This window comes from Balaenoptera musculus, chromosome 13, assembly GCF_009873245.2.
Source record: "Balaenoptera musculus isolate JJ_BM4_2016_0621 chromosome 13, mBalMus1.pri.v3, whole genome shotgun sequence".
Taxonomy (NCBI): Eukaryota; Metazoa; Chordata; class Mammalia; order Artiodactyla; family Balaenopteridae; genus Balaenoptera; species Balaenoptera musculus.
The window spans coordinates 51,191,470-51,204,279 of NC_045797.1; the positions used below are offsets into that span (position 1 = coordinate 51,191,470).

The window sequence follows — 12,810 nt, forward strand, 5'->3', positions numbered from 1 at the left end:
CACTCAGCCAGTTCTGAGGCTTTTTTAGTCAGAGGAAGTTGTTCCACGTGTAGCTGTACATTCGGTGTGTTTGTGGGAGGAGGTGAGTTCAGGATTCTCTTACACTGCCGTCTTGGACCCCTTTTTTTCTTTTTTGAATGTGGCTCTGTCTCTTCATCCATTTCTCTTGGACACTGACACACACTTTTAAAATTACAGATAAAGGAAATGGGAGACATGCATCCTGTTCGGTTTTAAGGCAGGCTAACTTCTTGCTATTTCTTAACGACTGTATTTAATTTTCCTTTAACCTAACACGCCATTTCCTAACAAATCTCCACAGTGTACGTATATGGTCCATTAGACAGTGGTTCCCAGACTTGTCTGCACCTTAGACTCAAAGGGAGCTTCAAAAAATACTAATGCCTGTGTCCCACCCCTAGAGATTATGATGTCACTGAACTGCAGTGTGTTCTGGGCTTCGGAAATTTATAAAGATCTCTAAATGATTCCAGTGTGTAGCCAGGTTTGGGAATCACTGTCTTTAAGGTTCTTCTTTTTTAAAAAAATCTAATCATCTTGGGGTTAATTCCCAACTAGGCTCTCATCAGAAGCATTTCCCTTGTAAATTAGTGTAGGAAACAACAGGAGATTAATCCTAAATCCATACCTTCTCCCTACTGTGATTGCCTTGGTCTTCATCAGGTTAATTGAAACCCCTTCTGATAAGTGCAGGGAAAGCATTAATGGAGGCTTCACTTATCTGCAAACACATTTCCTGTTCTGCTATGTCTTCCCTGCAATAAGTTAGTTATGATTTGCATGATACTTTTTTTTTTTTTCCAATTCAAATGGCCTCTCACTATACCTGAGTGGCTGGCTGGGTCTGTCTACCTACTGTCTTCACTTCTGAGTGGACACAATTTCCCTCTCCACTTATGTTATCTCCATCTTCTGGATCTAGCCATCCAGCTCGGCAAGCTTGTTCCAAGGGTTGCTTGAGCTACACCTCGGACTGAGACATTTCACAATTTGGAGCCAGACTTGGTGAAGCAATTCTACACTTCTGTGTTTGTCTATTCCTCCCTGACTGGGGGCAGACTGAATGTACTGTTGATTCTGTAATATAAGCAAATCCCATTAGGGACCCTCTGGTGGTTATAGCCAATACTATATTGGCTTTCATTAGGAGCTAGGGCAGATACAAACCTGAACACAAATTCTTTGGGACTTTTTGGGCCACCTCCTGACCCAAGGGAATATGTGAACATCATCTCAAATGTGAATCTGTATTCTAAAGTAAAAACTAAGACTGCTGTTTCGTCAGGGCATCAACCCCATTTAGCATGAGTCACTGTGTTTCATCGGCCTTGGCCCTCCGGGTTTATAACACCATCTGATTTCCAGGGAGTGGGGATGACAGAAGAATAGATGCTTTCAGTCAAACAAGCGTTACTGAGTTCTGGACTATTTTAGGCCATATGGTGCCACAGCCCATGAAAGTCCTTATTCTCTCCCTTCTTCTCTGGTTCACTATGTCTCTAATTGGCTAGAACCAGAGCATCAACCCCAACCAAGGGTGAGAGTTGAAACTCACCCATGTCATCAATGGAGGGCCCAAATCATTCTTTCTCTTTTAAGAACTTCTTAATTTTTTTAGTTGCTTAAATTCTTTTATAGTCTTTTTTAGTCTCTTTGAAGAAAGCTATTTTTACATTAAACCATAATCTTAGGTATTTTAAAGAAACTTACCATTACTTTCAATGATTGAAATATAAAGCCATTTTCTCCCACTTTATCTTTGCTTCAGGGACCCAAGAGAAGTCCAGAAATGTATGTGATGCCCAAGGCCACAGTTGCTTCTCTAGATTAGGGCAAACAAGGGACATTGTACTTATGTATTATTAATACAGTATCACTATTAATAATAACCGAATCTATTGAGCATTTACTATGTGCCAGCCACTTTCCTAGGCTCTTTCCACAATTTATTTCAATTACTTCTTGTCCTACCCTATGAAGTAGGTATTATTTATTATCTCCATTTTACGTGTGAGGATGTAGAAACTTAGGGAATTTAAAGCTTACACAGCTAGTAAGTGGTGGGATCAGAACTTGAACTTATCCTGACCGCTGCAGAGTCCATGTTCTTAATCTCTAGAGTCTTCTGACATGATCTCCTTCCATGGAAATGTTGTCCTTAAATCCCAGTAACACAGCTTGCTCTGATTGTAAAAACTAAGGCCAACATAGCACAGGGAGATCAGCTCGGTGCTTTGTGGCCACCTAGAGGGGTGGGATAGGGAGGGTAGGAGGGAGACGCAGGAGGGAGGAGATATGGGGATGAATGTATACGTATAGCTGATTCACTTTGTTATACAGCAGGAACTAACACACCATTGTAAAGCAATTATACTTCAGTAAAGATGTTAAAAAAAAATAAAAATAAATACTAAGGCCAGCATGATTGTTGGGGTTCTAAATGTGAGGGATCAGTATTTTAATGCACATATTAGTCACTGGAAGAATCATTATTGATGGGTTCATTGACAAACAGCATTTTATTCACTCAGATTCTGGACAGGGTTCTGGATGTTAGGAGATGATGGAAGGGGGGCTGACTTGGCCTCCTTGGGGGTTCTTCAGCCACACCTGTGCCATCACTGCTCATTCACATTCTGCTCTAAAACGCTCCCTTATTTCACAGACCTCACATAAAAGCGATGGAGCTGGCTGACAAGTCTGAGGACTGCTGACGCTTTTGAACGAAGAAACAGCAATTTCAGAAAATGAACCCTGTGGTTTAGAAAGAAATCATCTGAACTTAAATAAAGAAAGAAAAGAAGAGAAAAAAATTGTTCTCATCACAAAGAAAACAATTTCCTTAGGCCTAGAGAATTATAGTCTATTTTTGAAGGCTTCAACCCTCTGAGATATCTAGATTTTGAGTGTCAAAAGGAACCTTTAAAGATAGCTTTTTCATCTGAGTCCTGAATTTTACAGAAAGGAAACTGAGGCTCTGAGAGAGTTTGGGACCATATAACTAGTTAGTGGAAGCTGACTCCCAGTTTTCCTGCCTTTATCTTACTCCTTTTTACTTTTGCTCTTTAAATGACAGGGTATTCATAGGCCACTGGGAAGAAAAAAAACAAGACAGCTTCTGCTTCTGCAAGAAAGGTCAGTGAGAGCTCCGAAACTTCTAGAAAGAGGAGAGTCAAATTATTTAATCTAATTTCAGGAATAGTCTTGATCTTATTAGCTGAAGGACTGAATAAGGAGGCAAAGGCCTTACAAAGCAAGATTTATTACTACTTTCCGTAAAAGCACAGGGAAAATGAATATTAGCTTAATGGGGATTTGGGTCTATAATTTGATTCTTTGCCTCAGCTTAGAGAAACAACCCACAGACAAAAGGTCAATGGATCCTAGTAGTGATCTCCTGAGCCAGTGAGGCAAGGGATCACCTGCCATTTCTCCAGGGACCCCTAGGATCAGAAATCACCTCTGTGGTATGGAAACCTAGAAAGGAAGAAATCCAGTGGACTCTTACTGGCCTGGAAAGTGTGTTAAAAGTGCCAGTGCTTCTTCACCTGACCCTTGAAGCAATTGATAAGATTTCCTTAGTGAGAAAATCTCTAGCAAGGTTGTGGCCAGTGGTACTAATATTAGTTCCCAGGGGAAGAATTTGGAGGCGAAATGGAGAAAAGAAAGAGGGCTGGGCTGTGTCAATTCAATAAGCGCTTACTGGATGCTAACTATGTAGCAGACACCAAGAGATAAATAAAACCTCTCTGTCCCTGGAAACACTTGCAGATGAGTAGGAACTAGCAACGACAGAGGAAATTTCTCCCAGGATTCAGACCAATATGCAAAACTGTCCGGCATCCCAGCAGCTCATTTCCATTCTGAGGCCTTGTTCTGTTACAATTATTGGGCAGCACAGTTCACTCTGTGGGCTACAAAACTCCCCAGCTACTTAGCAGCTCACGGATGTTAACCCAGCAGCTGGGTGCTGGATGAGGCACACACAGCCAGCCAAAATCTCAGGATGCTTGAAAGGAAAAAGAGAAATTCAGAGTCAACTGATGCATCCAGATGTCATTGGTGCAAACAGGCAGCAGGCCCTGTCCCAGCCCAGCTCAGAAATTCAGTTCTTGCTGGCAGCCTCACTCTATCAAGACTTCAGTTATTGGGACTTCCCTGGTGGCGCAATGGTTAAGAATCCGCCTGCCAATGCAGAGGACAGGAGTTCGAGCCCTGGTCCGGGAAGATCCCACATGCCGCAGAGCAACTAAGCCCATGCACCACAACTACTGAGCCTGCGCTCTAGAGCCCGCGAGCCACAACTACTGAGCCTCTGCGCCACAACTACTGAAGCCCGTGCACCCTAGAACCCGTGCTCTGCAACAAGAGATGCCATCGTGATGAGAAGCCTGCATGCTGCAACGAGAAGCCTGCACACTGCAACGAAGAGTAGCCCCTGCTCGCCACAGCTAGAGAAAGCCCACGCAACAAAGACCCAACGCAGCCAAATAAATAAATAAATAATAAAGAAACAAATTAAAAAAAAAAAGTCTTCAGTTATTGAGAAAAGGGACTATTTGCTTGTGTTAAAAAAAATGCATTATCCATCAGGGGATCCAATCCAGGCCAGTGCCAGTTGGATCAATCAACCATTTAAAAATCTTCTTAGGGTAAAGATTCAGCTACAGTCATGAATTAAAGATGTGAGGGAGAGAAAAATAGTGCACAGCTTACAGTGGTTAACACTGGGTTTAAAACCAGTGACACTGCATTAATCTTGTTGAGGCCTAATAGGAATTGAGTAAAATTTGTTTTAACCATTTCTGTTCTGATTGATAAGCATTAAAAATTATTGAATTTTGTGGAAGGTAAGAAGGGGAATGACTTCAGTGGGGAAAGGGGAGGCAAGTCATGGCTAAATCAACTTCTTTTTTTTTTAATTAAAAAACCCCCAGAATTTTCCACCAAAGCTGTGTATCTGTTTGCTAAATATTAAATGAGTGCCTTGTTGGCCAATTTTACTCATCCCCCTACAGATATATTTCCAAGTCACGAATCCTCCTATACATACACGACAGGAGAGGTAGTAACTGGGGGTATCCATAGCTGTTAGGGTAACTTTTTGTATCCCTAAGTGAATTACCCGTTGTTCCTCTGTATTTTTACAGGTAAAGTTATGGCAGAGGTTTCAGGAAACCACAGGCTGGCTTCATAGGTGTGCCTCCAGTGCAGTTACACAGGGCTGCACACTCAAAAGGGACCCACACTTGGCAGTTAATGCTCACCATTCACCGTCTTGAAATTGTTAGTAATTTTATCTTTGATTTTGTTTCTGTAAGTGAATGGGACAATGGAGCATGTGCCCAGGGATTGGTAGCCTTTACCCTCCTGCAGTCCTGTCTTCCTAGCCTTCCTGCCTCCCTGGGATGGATTTTTGACCATCTGCTCCCTATCCCCTGGCAACCTGAGCCTCACCTGGCCTCCCCTTCCCCATCCCTGCCTTGTGATCACTGCCACCCTCCACCTGGAGTGATGACCAGGTTGCATCGGTGGGGGGAGGCCTGCGTGCCACTATTGCCTTCTGTTCCTGGCAGGGGTCTGGGTACAGGTGTGGGGAGGGTCCAGGTGGGGTGTGTGCTCATGGCATCTCATGGCAGGGCAAGGTGGCAGCAATCTCTGCCCTGGGCTGGCAATGCCACAGTGGGCAGCCTCTGATCTATGTACTGAGTGCAGCCAGCATGGAGGCTGCAATCTCTCAGGGAGTCACCTGTCGACTGTGGGTTGGGGCAGTGGGCCTATGGGAAGGGGGAGATTGATTTCCTCACCCCTGGCCAGGGCCCTGTATTTTCATTTTTCAATGGACCTGGCTGGCAAGTGGTCAACTTCAAAGACTGTGGAGATGGGAAGAAGCCAACTTCTTGATGAATAGAGTTTTTATATGGCATCTAGCTTGGTATAACACCTGTTAGTAAAAACATTAGTAGAAGAAAATACGTTCCTGCTCTCAAGGGATTTTTAATCTAGTTGGAAATAGATGAAATTGACATAGATGAAATAGCAAGAAGGTTTCATCAAGGATGTGGAATTAGAGAGTGGTCCTGAAAGTAGGATTTAGGTATGGAGGACAGGAAGGAAGATACCTGGTCAATGTGTTCCAAAATGTAGGGAAGCCACTGGGAAGATCTCACATGCCACGGAGCAGCTAAGCCATGCGCCACAACTACTGAGCCTGCGCTCTAGAGCCCATGAGCCACAACTACTGAAGCCCACGCGCCTAGAGCCCGTGCTCCACAAGAAGAGAAGGCACTGCAATGAGAAGCCCGTGCACCGCAACGAAGAGTAGCCCACGCTCGCCACAACTAGAGAAAGCCCGCGCGCAGCAACGAAGATCCAACACAGCCAAAAATAAATAAATAAATAAATTTATAAAAAACAAAACAAAACAAAATGTAGGGAAGCCAGCGCAACCTCAGAACTTATGCTGACTCAATGACTGTTGCGTAGTTTGGTTCAAGGCCACTCACTCACAGCATTCCAAGGGCAGGACTATCTTGGTAAGAGGGGAAGATATGGGAACAGGCATGGCTGATGCGGATCCCTGAGTGAGAGGCCTGACAGAACGGAAGGTGTGGGGTTAAGGTGGGAGGTTGTCTGCACCAAGCCTGAATCGTGTCAGGCAAAGGAGGGAAAATGGGTTCAGAGCCTCCCAGCTGTGTGCACTGAGGTGCTTACAGCAGGTTGCTACTATTCAGCACAGCAGGCCACTCCAAGTTCTTCCTAGACCATCTAGGAAAGAACAAAGGGAACTGACCTTGTGCTTAAGATGCAGCGAACTCGAACTTCACAGGGAGCTCAATGATGAGAGGAAAAAGCAAATATTCTCTGGTGAAGGTTGACTTAATTAGCCATTTTAATAATTCATGAGTCTTTAAAATGTTTGCCAGAAGATTCAGAGCTCAGATTCTGCTTCTGGTGTTTAGCTCTGGGTTTTCTCCATCACAAGTTGTGCTGCCTCATGGATCAATGACAGGGGCCTGGGAATGTGAGGTCTGGTTGGCCAGACCGTGCACAGTTCTTAACCCTTTGGGGCTTAAAACCTCTTTGAGAAACTGATGAAAGTTCTGCACCCTTGCCCTAGAAGAATGTTTGTATACACAAATTCAGGGCTTTACAGGTTCCCCTGAGGTCCACCCTTGAACTCCAGCTTAAGATCCCTGATTTAGATGATCTCTAAGCACTCAAACATTCTCTTTTAACTTACCCACAAGCACTCTGTCAGGCTGTTAGCTGGAAATGCCGTGACTCTTTGGGCTTGCAGGCAAGCAGCCTCATGTGGCTGTTTTGCAAAGTGAGAGGTGCATACTGCAATATCTGTTCATCAGGCTGAAGTAACGCTAAAGCAGACAAGAGAACTGGACGAATCCAAAGCCATGAGTCAGCTCCCTCCTGCCACCTGCTAGCAGGCAGTCTGCTGAAGCTGAGGGGGTCAGACAGCCTGGGGCCCTCCAATCCCAGCTCAGTCACTTTCTGGCTGTGACTTGGGGGAGGCACTTAGCCTCTCTTAGCCTCAGTTTCCTCATTTGTAAAATGGGGCCAGTCAGATTTACCCTGTTTCCTCATTTTCTGAGGGTGCACTAAACCAACCTCTGTAAATCATCATGCATAGGGCCTGGGCCACTAGCGCTCAGGAAAGGGAGTTCGTTCCCCTGATTTTACCTATAAGGAAGAAGGATGCTGTGAATTTGGGGACACCGTCTTGATTTGATGGTGGGGGAGGGCACAGACTGAGGAGGGGCAGGAAACTCTCTCTCTCTCTCTCTCTCTCTCTGAACCCCTCCATATGTGGCGCCTCTCCCTTCCCTCATCTCCCATAGAACTCCACGAAGGAACCTAGGAGGGGTGCAGCTCAGGAGGCTGGAGGGGGATCTCGAGTAGCAGCCATGGTCTGAAGCGGCTCCTTGTTTCAACCCTTCTGCCACTGTTCAAGCTTGTGGAGGCTGTGGGAAACGATGAAGGGAGATACTGGGCTTTTTCTGGCTGCAGGCCTGACTGCAGCAGAGGAGAGAGAGAGAGAGGGAGAGAAGAGGGGGAGAGATGGATGGCTTCCTTCTCCTCTGTTTCTGAGCAGACAGTCCGCGTGTGATTCAGAAACCCACAGTGAAGCTGGGGCTGGTCCTGCAGGACATGCAGAGCTGGGCATGATGCAACTCCTGCTCTCAAGGACCTTGCAACTTTGCCATGGAAATAAGATAAGCCCCAGGAAGGAAAGTGACAAAGGGCTACATTGCTGGATGCAGAACGTCCTGTCCAATACAGAGTCCGGGAAGGGTGGGGACAATGAGGGCAGGATGATGGAAAACAGGTTTCTGCGGTGCCAGGCAACTGACAGGCACTGACTCAGTCTCACAGTCACCCCGCAGCATAGATGCTCGTAGCCTTCGCTGTGCAATGAGGAAACGGAAGCTCAGAGAGTCAGTGACTCAAGCAAAGGCAACCACAGTTATGTGGTGCCAGAGCATTCAAACCAGGTCTTCCTGCCTCTGAGATCCTTTCTTCCGTTCCCCTTCCCCAGCCGGACTAGCTAAGTGAAACTGGAGACCTCCGAAGCCCTAACCTGAGGCCTGCGAGGCCCTTCCTCAGCTGCCTGCAGTGCTACGCACGCGCGGAGTCCGGCTCGGTAAATATTTGCCCTGTGATTGGGAAGGGGAGAATGCTCCTTTCTTGGCTCTAGGCAGCTCTGCAGTTCACGTGCACTGATTACCTTTCTTCCCACATTCCCCTCCCCCCCCGCAAGGAATCAGCATCCCTCCCTTCCCTCAACTGCAAACCAGGCGGAGTGGACTGAGGTGCCTGGCTTCTAGAGAGCCTGTCTCAGACCTGCCTTATGCAGCCCCAGGTCTCCTTTGTCTCATTTCAGATAGCAACCTCTATCCGAAAATCCTAGTTAAGAGAAATACCTTAATAAGGCCGACTTAGGAGGAATAAATGTTTTGAGGCCTTCGCAGCCCCAGTGCCATGGAAGACTGCTTGTGTTTGAGCTCCTAGGAAGGAAGGCATTTTGGATTTTCTGGGGGAAGCCGGCATTCCAGAGACTGACAGTGGATCAGTGAGAAGTAGGTCTACAGCCAGCAGCAGGAGGGAAGCTTCAGCCCGGCTTGGGCCTCTGCCGAGCAGGAACCCTGTCATCCTAGGGAATTTTCTGAGAAGTCTCCTGACCTGATTTGTAGCTGGTGATACGAATGCATTACCCAAAGCTGGGCACCAAGCAGAGAGCAAAATGAGACCCTCTCCATTCATTTCCAGCCATTGATTCAATGATGTTGATGAACTGTGATTTTTAAATGGAAAGGCCTTTGTCATCACGATTTTTCAATAAAATTCTAGCACAGCTCTTTATTTCCTGAGTAAGGCCCTAGGGATCTTTTTCACATGTTGGGTATGACATATTCCCCCGGGTCAGCTTTTATTTCATTGCCATTTTAAGGGTATCAGAGCATGTGGCTAGAATTTACATCTAAATAATAGATTTCTGGATGGTAAAAGCTTGTATTATTACTTACATTTAGTAAAATCCCTTTGGATGGTAAAAACCAGCATAATATTAATTTTTCTTGCTGTCACTTGACAATATGAATTGGTTTTGTGTAAGGACAAGGAGCTCACTGGATTGAATTTAGGAAATTGGCGAAACAAATTTGACTTCAGCGGGTTTGAATGATTACAATGTAATAAACATATAAACGCTAGGAAGCTTATTTATCATTGCTTTCAGTTTTATTTATTTGAGACTCCATCATCGTTGGTATAAACAGGCTTTATGAAAGATTATGGATTCAATTTCCAAATGACCTGTAAATGGCTTTCTATAGAGAGATTACTTGATTTGTTGTTTTCCTGAATAAAACATGTTTTTGCCCAGTGGCGTTATACAGCCCATATATTAACATTAGAAGATTATTCTGTTGAGCTTGGCATCTCTGATGTGCAACATTTGATTTGCTCTGATCTATTTGTCTTCACTCTCTTTAATACACTGGGACGGAATGCATAACCTCTTAAGACCTGCACTTCAATGAATCATAAGAGAATGCCTGTCTGTGTGGCAGTTAATCATCTGAATGATAATTCTGGTTCCCTTTAAAAATGTTAAAGTGTCTGCTCTTCGAAATAGACTGCAGTGAAAGGCATGAGAGCTGCTCTGGGTCACTGATGGGGAACCATAATTGACCTCAGCTTTGGTCGCATGGTAACAGACGCCCTGGGTATTAGATCATTGCATACCACAGAATTACCAACACACTGCCCTCAAAGTCAGGGGAAATGTTTGCATGTGCAATTCAGAAAGTTACATAGAGTGGACCCTTGTAGAGAGAGGCAGCCTGTCAGGAGAGCTGGAGCCTCTGGGAAGATGGCCCTCCAGAAGCGAGCCATAGTGTAAAAACCTGTTCAATTTCAATCTTTTCACAAAGGGATTGTAACTTTCACAGCCCTACTAGACTAATGAAAACACTGAAAGGGGAATTAGTATCTACATGAAGTACAGTATCTCAGAATGCTGAGACTGGGGAGGACCTTGGGAGGCCATTCATTTTCATTTTCTGGAGGCCAGTTGGCATATTTTAATGTATTAAAGCTATTGTCTATAGGGCTAAAAAAGCTAATTGCCCAAAGAGGGAAGATTCTACCTCTCTCCAGGAAACTCCCTTTGTTTCTGTTGTTGCTATTTTACTACATCATAAAACTCCAGATTGAAGGATACAAAGTTCCAGTGGAGAGGAAGTCATCACCCAACATCAGTTTTGGAAGAAATGATTCCACTGTTAGTGACAGTAGCATGTTCATTCCATAATTCAACAACTTTAACGCACTCTCTGGTGAAGAGACTTGGGTGTCTCAGATCAAACTAAATCGGGCCACAGGCCAAACTGATTTTTAAATGTATTGGCTTTAAGATTTTAAGTTGACTCAATAATTCCAAAGTCTAGCAAAGGAATACACATAGTTAAACTATTCATTCATAAGTGTGTGGCGACCTAGGAGTGAGTCAGTACAGATTAGTGCCATGAAAGCAAATCAAATTCCCATCTTAAGGGAGCCTGCCCCTGGATGCAGAGGGTGGTGAGAAGCCTGGAGGACTGCCTGGCTTACTAAGTCCTCACTTCAAACCCCAAACTTCCTCTCCTCTTCTTAAACCCCCCAATTACTAAGTTTGTCATTTTCCACTTCTCCTTGGAAGATAATTCTCTTTCCCCAAGATGCTTTAGATAATCCTAAAGCCTCTTCTGGTCACATCAGCGATAAGGCACTACACGCACCCCAGTCTGGCTTTACTCTGATTGGTCTGAGTGTTCCCGTTGTCTTCCTTGTCTTTTTATCTTACAGGTGCCCATGATTATACCTAGCATATAGTAGATACTCAACTTTTCTTGTTGCTGATAGTTTGTTGACACAATTTTAGAGGATCGGCAAATTCTATATGAACGCAGGACTTAGGTTTGACTCTTAGCAGTAAACCTGCTTTTTCAGCCCCAGCCTCTATTTTCTGTCTGACAAGAGATTATTCCCTTTATCCATCTGGAGCCCACTGTATTCTAGAAACCATAGACTGAAACCCTGCCTTCAGAAAGTTTTTAGGATATTGACATAAAAAAGAACTATTTGGAATTCCTATAAAATGTGCGTTGCCTTGAATTGTATTCTAGTTGTTTATGTTTATAGATTTTGTATCTCCAGTTAGAACAGGGTCTTCCATTTCTTATTTCACATAGTGCCCAGAACAGTGCTGAGCACTAGTAGGTACTTAGTAAGAACCCGGATAATGAATGGATGAATGACTGAACACTGTATTCACAGACAGAAAAGTGCTGTGAATAGATCTGGAGGCCAGATAGAGATGCGTTAGAAATCTAATTCTGAGATCTACCAGCTTGTGTGACTGGGAAAATTATGTAAATCCTTTAAGCTTCAGCTATTCCATCTATAAACTTGGATGGTTGTAGAACTGACCCTGAAAGTTTGCCATGAGGATTAAAAGTGATACACTGTAAAATGCTTAGCACAGAACCTAGAATATAGCGTTTGAAAAATATTAGCTACTATTATAATCAGAAGGGACAAAAACACAGACAGAAAGGTGAGGAGGGTGGGAGATAGGAGTTACAATGGCTGGATTAGAGGGTTAGCAGAATTTTAAAGAGGATGGAGATGGGAGCCAGCCGTGTATAGTATATAAGGGACTAGATTGGGAATCAGGGAAACTGGGTTTTAGACCTGGCTCTTCCTTCAACTAGAAGCAGGACCTTGGGCAAATCACCTCATTTTTAGGGCCTTAATTTCCTCATTAGAAAGTTACATTAAATGACCTCTGAAATCACTTCTCACTCAAACAATGTATAATTTGAGAAAAAAGATTTCTAGGATGTCTCTCTCCCTCTCCTTTGCCCCCCACCCCGCCCTTACTAAAAGGAACCTTAGAATCAAAAGATTACATGACTGTTTGCAATCTGAGGCCCAGAGAGGTTATGAACTTACCCCAAGATTACAGAGCTGGTTTGTGGTGACTTCGATACAAATCCCTACCTCCAGAGTCCCTGTGCAGTGATGGGCCCTCTATATGATGTCAAATGACTCAGAGGCAGAAGAGGGAATAGCCAGGAGGCACTTGCTGGGGCAAGGAAAGCATAATGCAGGGCTTGCTGGAAGATAATGCCACAGAAAGGCACAGCTGAAGGAGACCTTTGATCCACAGCTAAGAGTTTTAATAAGATGAAGATAACTAGGAATCACTGGTACATACTAGTATTCTAG

The 12,810-nt window shown here is 44.3% G+C and overlaps 1 long non-coding RNA gene across 1 annotated transcript in view; it reads left to right on the plus strand.

The window, feature by feature from the left end:
* The window catches only part of LOC118906243, a 44,495-nt gene extending 41,567 nt beyond the window's left edge, over positions 1–2,928 (plus strand). Inside the window, exon 3 of the long non-coding RNA XR_005022454.1 lies at positions 2,687–2,928. This is a non-coding gene — a long non-coding RNA (uncharacterized LOC118906243). The remainder of the gene's footprint in view (positions 1–2,686) is intronic.
* The last annotated feature ends 9,882 nt before the right edge of the window (positions 2,929–12,810 follow it).